Below are 7,476 nucleotides of genomic sequence, written 5' to 3'. Positions count from 1 at the left end.
ACGGCGTGTTACGTCTCTGTGGATCCCTTCTGCTCTGCCTCTGCAGTTTATACCAACCGACTTCTACGTCTTACAATACCCTATCCAAGACTCCTCTGTTCTTTGCGAATATTGGCATAATAACAGTGTTAAATCAAATTAATTATGAATAAAAAGTAATGAAATATGAAAATTAATGGTCAGGTCATCGAACTGTGGACAAAGGCTGCAACTCGTACATAATTGTTAATTACGTGTAAGGCACGCACACGTCACAGGCTTGCAGCAGGATCAGGGATGTTCCTCAGCACATAATTCTTACGATAGATTCACAACTAGGTTAATTATTACTGTATTGTCTTATTATGTGGCTTCAAAGATGACTTTGGTGAAGGTTTTTTTTAAAAAATTCCACTTGTATTTTACTAATTTTTACTGTATAATGCCTATTGAGAATTAAGAACAATCTAAGGATTTCGAATTACTCGCAGTTGTATTAATAACATTTTGAAATACTGGAAATGTCTAATAATTTGTTTGACTTCAACCCTAAGAATTGCATGTAACAATCACGTGTGTCAAATATGTTCAAATAAAGCAAACTTTTATTTTATTATTTAAAAATTATTATTTTTGAAATTCTCATGATTATGGTTTAATTTACCATTGACGTATGATCTTGGACCATTGTCGCTGCAATATAAACATTATTGATCCAGATAATGAAATTCATTTTATAAGCATTCATTTTAAAACACAAATATTCAAACATTCATTTCCACAAAGGATTGAGACGGACAGATAAATTGCAAGTTTTTCTTAAATGTTATTGTAAGTTTTTAGTCGTCGCGAAAAGCGATAAATCTTTAAAAGTTGTTGCAAAAACAAGCTTCATTGCAACAAAGCATTGTTCATATCCTTTTTTGTTTTTGTCCCCATTGTAAGCAAAATGGGCTTCGATGACAGGGGACTTTTTGTTTTCTATTATTAAGAAGTTTGTTTATTTCATGTTTTGAAACCATAGACAAAGGAAGGAAAAGATGGTCTTTAGCACTTCTTCTATGTAACTACGCTACTGATAAGTTGATAATAAATTGAGATTTGTTGCTTGAAGTTTATATAAATCACATGTATGTTATTAAAATTGTGTTAACTGCACTACACTTACATCAACTAACACAATACATTCGCGTTGTGAAATCATTGTTATAAATTAGGCAATTGTTGAAATGTGGTTTAAGGTTCAATTCGCGTGACGGCATTCAGAATTTCCATTGGCAACAATTTTAATTATCTTGCAAAAGCCGCTGTCGGCTGCTAAAGTTAAAGTCCGGCTCTACATTGTCATCGATTGACGACCATTTCCTTTCCCGGTGGTGTAACACCCTGACCTGTGAAATTATGCTCGAACAATTGTTTATTCGAAATCCTCAACTTCCAGTCTGAAGCATACAAAGCTTGCAACACAGCAAACTTGAAGGTATACAGTTTTGAATAGGCACTTGTCCTTGTCCGGTAGCGACGCAAGCGATACTATCGGTGCGGCGCTGTCGGCTGACGGCCCATTGTTCCTACAAGACCCTCGGTGTTCGTCAATCTCGCAGCTTAGTGTTTCATTATTACTTAATTACTATTCGTAGTATCACGTAGTATCTGTGTATTATTCTCATTATCACATGTTTACGAAGTCTATCTCACAACATTGTGCGTTGCTATAAGTTGATTTAATTTATTGACATAAAACAAAGTGAATCAAAGCGAGGCGCGGCATTCGCTCGCTCTCCAAACAGTTATGAGAGCGGTAGCGCCGGCTCATTGTTTTACAATAACAATATTGTTCTGTTCGTTCTTATTGTATCATTTAATATAATATTCTTGTGCAATTATGCATTATCACACAAGTTCACATAACACTATCTTATAAAAACAACCCTAATCGACCTATTGAATTTTATTTTAATAATGTCTGAATGTTGTTGAAAGAAAAATTGGATAGTTAAAGGATTTTTACTAGTTAAGATGCATTGCCAGAAATATTCAATAGCTCAGGACACTCTTCAGATATTAATAGACAAAGTAGTTAGTTAATCGATTGCTAAAATAACCGTATCGTCTCTAGTATCCGCTCCGCTGTGCTCAGCGGAGCGGATACTAGAGACCTGAGCGCCTGAGCGCTTGCGTCAGGCCGGGCCGAGCAGACGTCTCACAAGTCGCTACACTGGAGGCTCATCCGATGCACTGCAAAATAAACTGTTTGCGCTTAGAATATGACGTAATACGATGATGACACTAAAACTAATGCCCTCTTTCTCACAATCCAGCCATACTTTCTTCGCTTCTTACCTTTTACAGCCGTGATGAATAAGGATTCGTTCAATCTCATTACATTCTTGTTTCAATGTTAAATCATCTTTCGATTATTGACTTTAATCAGTATTTCTATCAGTTCCGGCGGTTACAAGCAGTGCGGTCGCGGTTACAGGCGAGGTTCTCAGCAAACTACTTCACACTTTCTTCTCCCTTTCGACACGATGTCATGGTGCAGTAGCCGTGTCACTCTTAATTTGACTGATTATAGCGTGTTATACAAAAGTAAAATATGGAAATAAATATTTCATTAACTGGCAATAAAAGTCACTAAGATTGGATATTGTTTTTGGATTTCGGATTCGGTTAAAATCGTCAGTTTTCTGTTAGTAAATTTAGGCCATCGTGACAGTTACAATTTTAACCGCTAAACATTCTTTACGTTTGTTGGGTTGACTTTATCACGTCGTTGTACAGATATATTGTGCGTATTCCAACACTGAATACAGATAAAACTCTTGTTTTAAATATCTCTTTTGTGGTATTCCTTGGCGGGCCGAGCGCAGTGCGGGCGGCGGTGCCGGAAGCACGCGCCACGGGACACGGGACAGGAGCCCCCGTGCCCCCGCGAGCTCCCATGCCCCCTGTGCCCCCTGCCATGAGACCGCGGCAGGTGTCACAACTCACCACTAAGCGACTAACTCGTAAAAGTAAACGCGGCTGCACTCAAGGACAGGAATGACTTAATTTGGTTCTATATAATAAGCAAACACGCACAAATAGTTTTAAAATTTTATTAACCATTAAAATAAGATTAACAAACTTAACAATACAAAGCTTCAGAACCGCTAGGTTTCAAGACATTTCTATCCGAGTTTCATTTGCAAATAGAAAAAACCACCGTTCGCTGACAGTTTTCCAACAATTTGACGCACAATTTACCTCACAGAGAAAGCATTTTTACCTGATTCAATTAGCTGGCCCGGACTGGTTTCCGATCCAATTCCCGCCGAAATGTGATAAGTGTGCCTCATTATGTCTTATTACGCTGCAATGTGATCGGATTATTGTACTGCCAGTTTTACTTTCGATAATAGACCGATTGCAAGAATATTTCTAAATTAAAATGTTTCCCATATCTGTAAACAGTGTAATGTGTGTTTTCTTAACAGTATGAAAGTGCGTACTTTTAAATCGTATTTAGTGCGTGGATATTTAATGTGTAATCATAAAATGTTTCTCTCGCTGTTAGCTAGCGAATTGTAAGTCCGTGTTAGTTCAACATCGTGCGCTCGTCTTAAACTTCACTACTAAAGTCAGACGCTTGGTTTTGACTGAACAATTGATCTACAGTACAGTTGAGTTTTTTAAAATGCCGATACCAGGCCTTATAAGAAGGTTGTACGTCGGAAGGATGATTGAGTGAAACTTAAGTGTATAATTTAATAGCTAATTAACTACATAGTTCTTTTGCTCTCGCTTTGATTACAAGCGTCCGTTGAACTGCCGGTTAGGAAAGAATCGATATCGTCCTAGAGCACGTTACCTACGCTCTACATTTGAGACGTTCACCCTCAGCTCGCTGTGAACGGAGCGAGTGGTCATAGTGAAAACGAAAGCGATCGCTTTGAACGCCATTTTGAACGTGGAATAGCGCGCCGGAAGTGGTGGTTATCGCGGCCCGTGACGTCACTGCCCCACTCCCTCACTAGCCGGGAACCCGCCACGCAACTCCGGAACTGCGTCACACATAAAAGGGAATGATTTACTATAGGCTATTTCATATATTAATCACGTACATTGCTATGCATGAACAAGCTAAAAATAATTGGTTGTAAACAGTTCTAAAAAATTAATTTTTTGTTCACTTTTTTCAGAGTTCAATGAATTGTGAACAATTGATTATGTTTTTGTTTTCTTTATAATCAAAGTAAAGCATAAAAAATTGCAAAGTAAATACAACGACTGGCCGGAACTATCGATTAGGTTAAGCAAACTAGATGACCTGGAAAGTGGATTTTACAAATGCAATCTCTAAGCAACCAAATTGAAATTTAACTTGGTCAGATAAAATATTTGAGCAAAGCGATAAATATGTTAATTATTATAGTGCTTGTCTAATTGCGTTTCAACAACAAACATTAAAACTAAAGTTATAGTGTAAGAAGCTTTCCATAGAAAGCTCTAAACACAACTAGAGCTGTGTAAGCTAAGTAGTGTTTACACTGACAACAACACGTGCGCACTCACGGCTCTTTACTAAACGTAACAGATCAATAACAATTGTATCGTATCTAATACGATGCAGGGAGTAAATCATTTACGTTCTTGTTTAAATTATGAACTCTACTAATCTAGGGAGACGTCCCAAAATTATGTACTTGTTAAATTTATCTACAGGTTTAATTGTGTTACATGTCCATCGTTAACTAAGGATTAAAGTAATTGTAGTTTAATATGTGTAAAACTTTGTTGGTGGCCGCCAGAGGGCGCACAGAGCAGAGACACGACGTGGCCCGCACTCGCCTTCGCGCTGTCCATACGCTCGCGTGGTGAGTCCATCTCTTGTGGTGAGAATAGTCTACCATACTCATCATAGTAGCATTGACCACCGACTCACCACTATGTTTTTAAAGTAGTTCATTGCCAGCAAGCAGTAAAATTTAGTATATAGACTTAACGTGTTTTTTTATTTGCTATTATTTCCTTACAGTATGTTATAATGTCATCAAAAATTATTAGTTTATGGACCAATTGACTTATCTAAGCCTACGATAATTCAGTGTTATATTTTACGTGGGTATTTATGATTTGTTTTTGTCACTTAAATGTGTATAATGCAAATTTCTTGGTCAATTAACATAATGACCACGTCTATGCACACAGCATCACTTTCATCCGGTCATAGGGCACGGGAAAGTGGTCACATTATGATGCCGTCGGATGATACCCGTAATCACCATAAAATCACTCATTTCCTGCGCTTTTGCCGCCATTGTGCCAACTTAAAACTCAATTAGCTACAACAAACGCTTATTAACTATAGTTTTACGCATTTTTATATACACTTTACTTAAAATTATTGCATGTTTGACATTTCGCACATTTTTATTTAATATTCTTTCGAATTAATAAATACTGGACATAAAAGGCCGATTTCGTAGAACATTACACTAAAAAAACACAACAACTTATTTACGTACGCATTTATCTATCAATTAATGATAGAAAATATTTGTAAAAACAGAAACAACTCAACTGTAAAATATATCCTGTCAATTAACTTTGTTTTCAACTAGTTATGCTAATCAAAAGGCCCATTTTGGCAATTGACAATATCGTGTACGCTCCATTGCCTGCTCGGTGTAAACTGGTCAAGTTTTTGCACAATTACCGATTACACTGGTCATTAATCTTGTTCGTGCATGTAAACGGACAAATGGACAGCGTGATTGTTACGTTTCAATAGAGCTCGCGTCAGGCAACACCGCAACAGTGTCAGCGATAATTGTTGCGGCATATTAACACACATTACATTCTTCAGTACAACATAGTATCGACAGTTATGTTGATCTCGTTGAAGTCTTTTGTTGCGCTACAAAACTATTTTTATTGTTCGTAGTCAGCTTAATAGATTTTTAACCTAATAGCACATGATTGATTGCGTTTTCTTATTAATTTTTATACCTCTGCTTATTATTCAATTGAATTACTGCGAAACGATAATCTTTGCCTTTTATTCTGGTTTTTACCAGTTTTAATGTAAATACAATTTTGGCAAAATCATTAAATAAATTGTACAAACGAACACGTCTAATGCGTCAGTTGTGCTGAATGCTTTGTTCTATTGTCTATCAATATACTACCGACAGCCGGCAGATGGCAGCAGCGGCGGCAGTCGGCGCGCTCTGATTACGAACTGACAATTGTGAACTTCATACATTTTAATTACTAAGCTGCCACTTATGGCCGATGTTAATATTCAATCTTTAATTATTATAGTCTTGATTAAATGTTCTTGGCCGTGTTCGACCATTAGTTATATCTAACTGTTAACGAAATAAAAGTGTTAGAAGAAATAAAATTTGCACCCCCTGGTATGTTTAAAGAACAACGTGCGCCGCCCTCGCGTCCTCCCCTGCCGTGAATTGATTGCACTGTAATGTAGCGATTTTATAAATCACGAAAGCGGAAAAAAAATAAAAGTACAGCGGCAAAGCTATACTTTTTAAACGTTAATATTTTAGAAATTTGACAGCCTCTTTTAAGTCCAAATAACTGTCGTTTTCTTGTTTCAGTATTAATCCTACGGCAATTAATATTAAATGGATGATCTACTAAGTATGAAAATGATGTTTTATTATTACTGTAGTCTATACACTGGTATTGTTACGATGTTCGCATTCTAACGCTATCAGATTGCATTTACCCCGACCGACCGACGCGACGCTACAAAGCGGCCTTACATATTATAGGCACGTATTTCCGCCCCAAATATGTACTATCATGTTGACCTAGAGTAGATAGTAAAAAATTTTTAATATTTACACTTGAATTTATGTGTTGCATGGCACTCGGTACATTTGAATTAAATTAAAAGAGAAAATAACAACACGATAATTTGTTGGTTTTAGCAATCCAGGACAGCAGGTGCTACCTGATGAATGGTGGCGCTGTGGAGAGCTTCTTCATCAGCGAGGACACGCCCGTCAGCAGCGTCATTGGTCAGTTACCAGCACATAAAGCTTTCCTTTTAGTGAAACGCATTTCATTGTACTAAGTTAATGTGATACGATGTTACATTCCAGGTACCCTGAGTGTCAACGGTGACCCTAGTGCGGAGGGTGACATCGTGCTATCGGTGTCGGAGCGCGGCGCGGGGCTGACCATAGCGCCCGGCACCAAGAACCTGACGTTGGCGCGCGCGCTGGACCGCGAGGAGCGCGCCGGCCCCAGCAGCCTCTACGTCAACGTACGCTGCGAGCGTCGACATACCACTGACCCGGTCAGACGCTGCATTGGAACATTCTCACTTTTTATAGAGGAATAGTAAAGTTGATCTTCTAATCAAATGGATGTATATTTGCACAGAGCTTCTTGATCCCTGTGTCGGTGCGGGTGTGGGACGTGAACGACAACGCGCCCGCGTGGCGCGGGGCGCCGTACCGCGCGCGCGTGTCGGAGCTGGCG

Source organism: Papilio polytes, unplaced genomic scaffold (genome assembly GCF_000836215.1).
Source record: "Papilio polytes unplaced genomic scaffold, Ppol_1.0 DF824180.1, whole genome shotgun sequence".
Lineage (NCBI taxonomy): Eukaryota > Metazoa > Arthropoda > Insecta > Lepidoptera > Papilionidae > Papilio > Papilio polytes.
The sequence above is the reverse complement of the archived record's forward strand: the minus strand, read 5'-3'. Positions refer to the sequence as shown.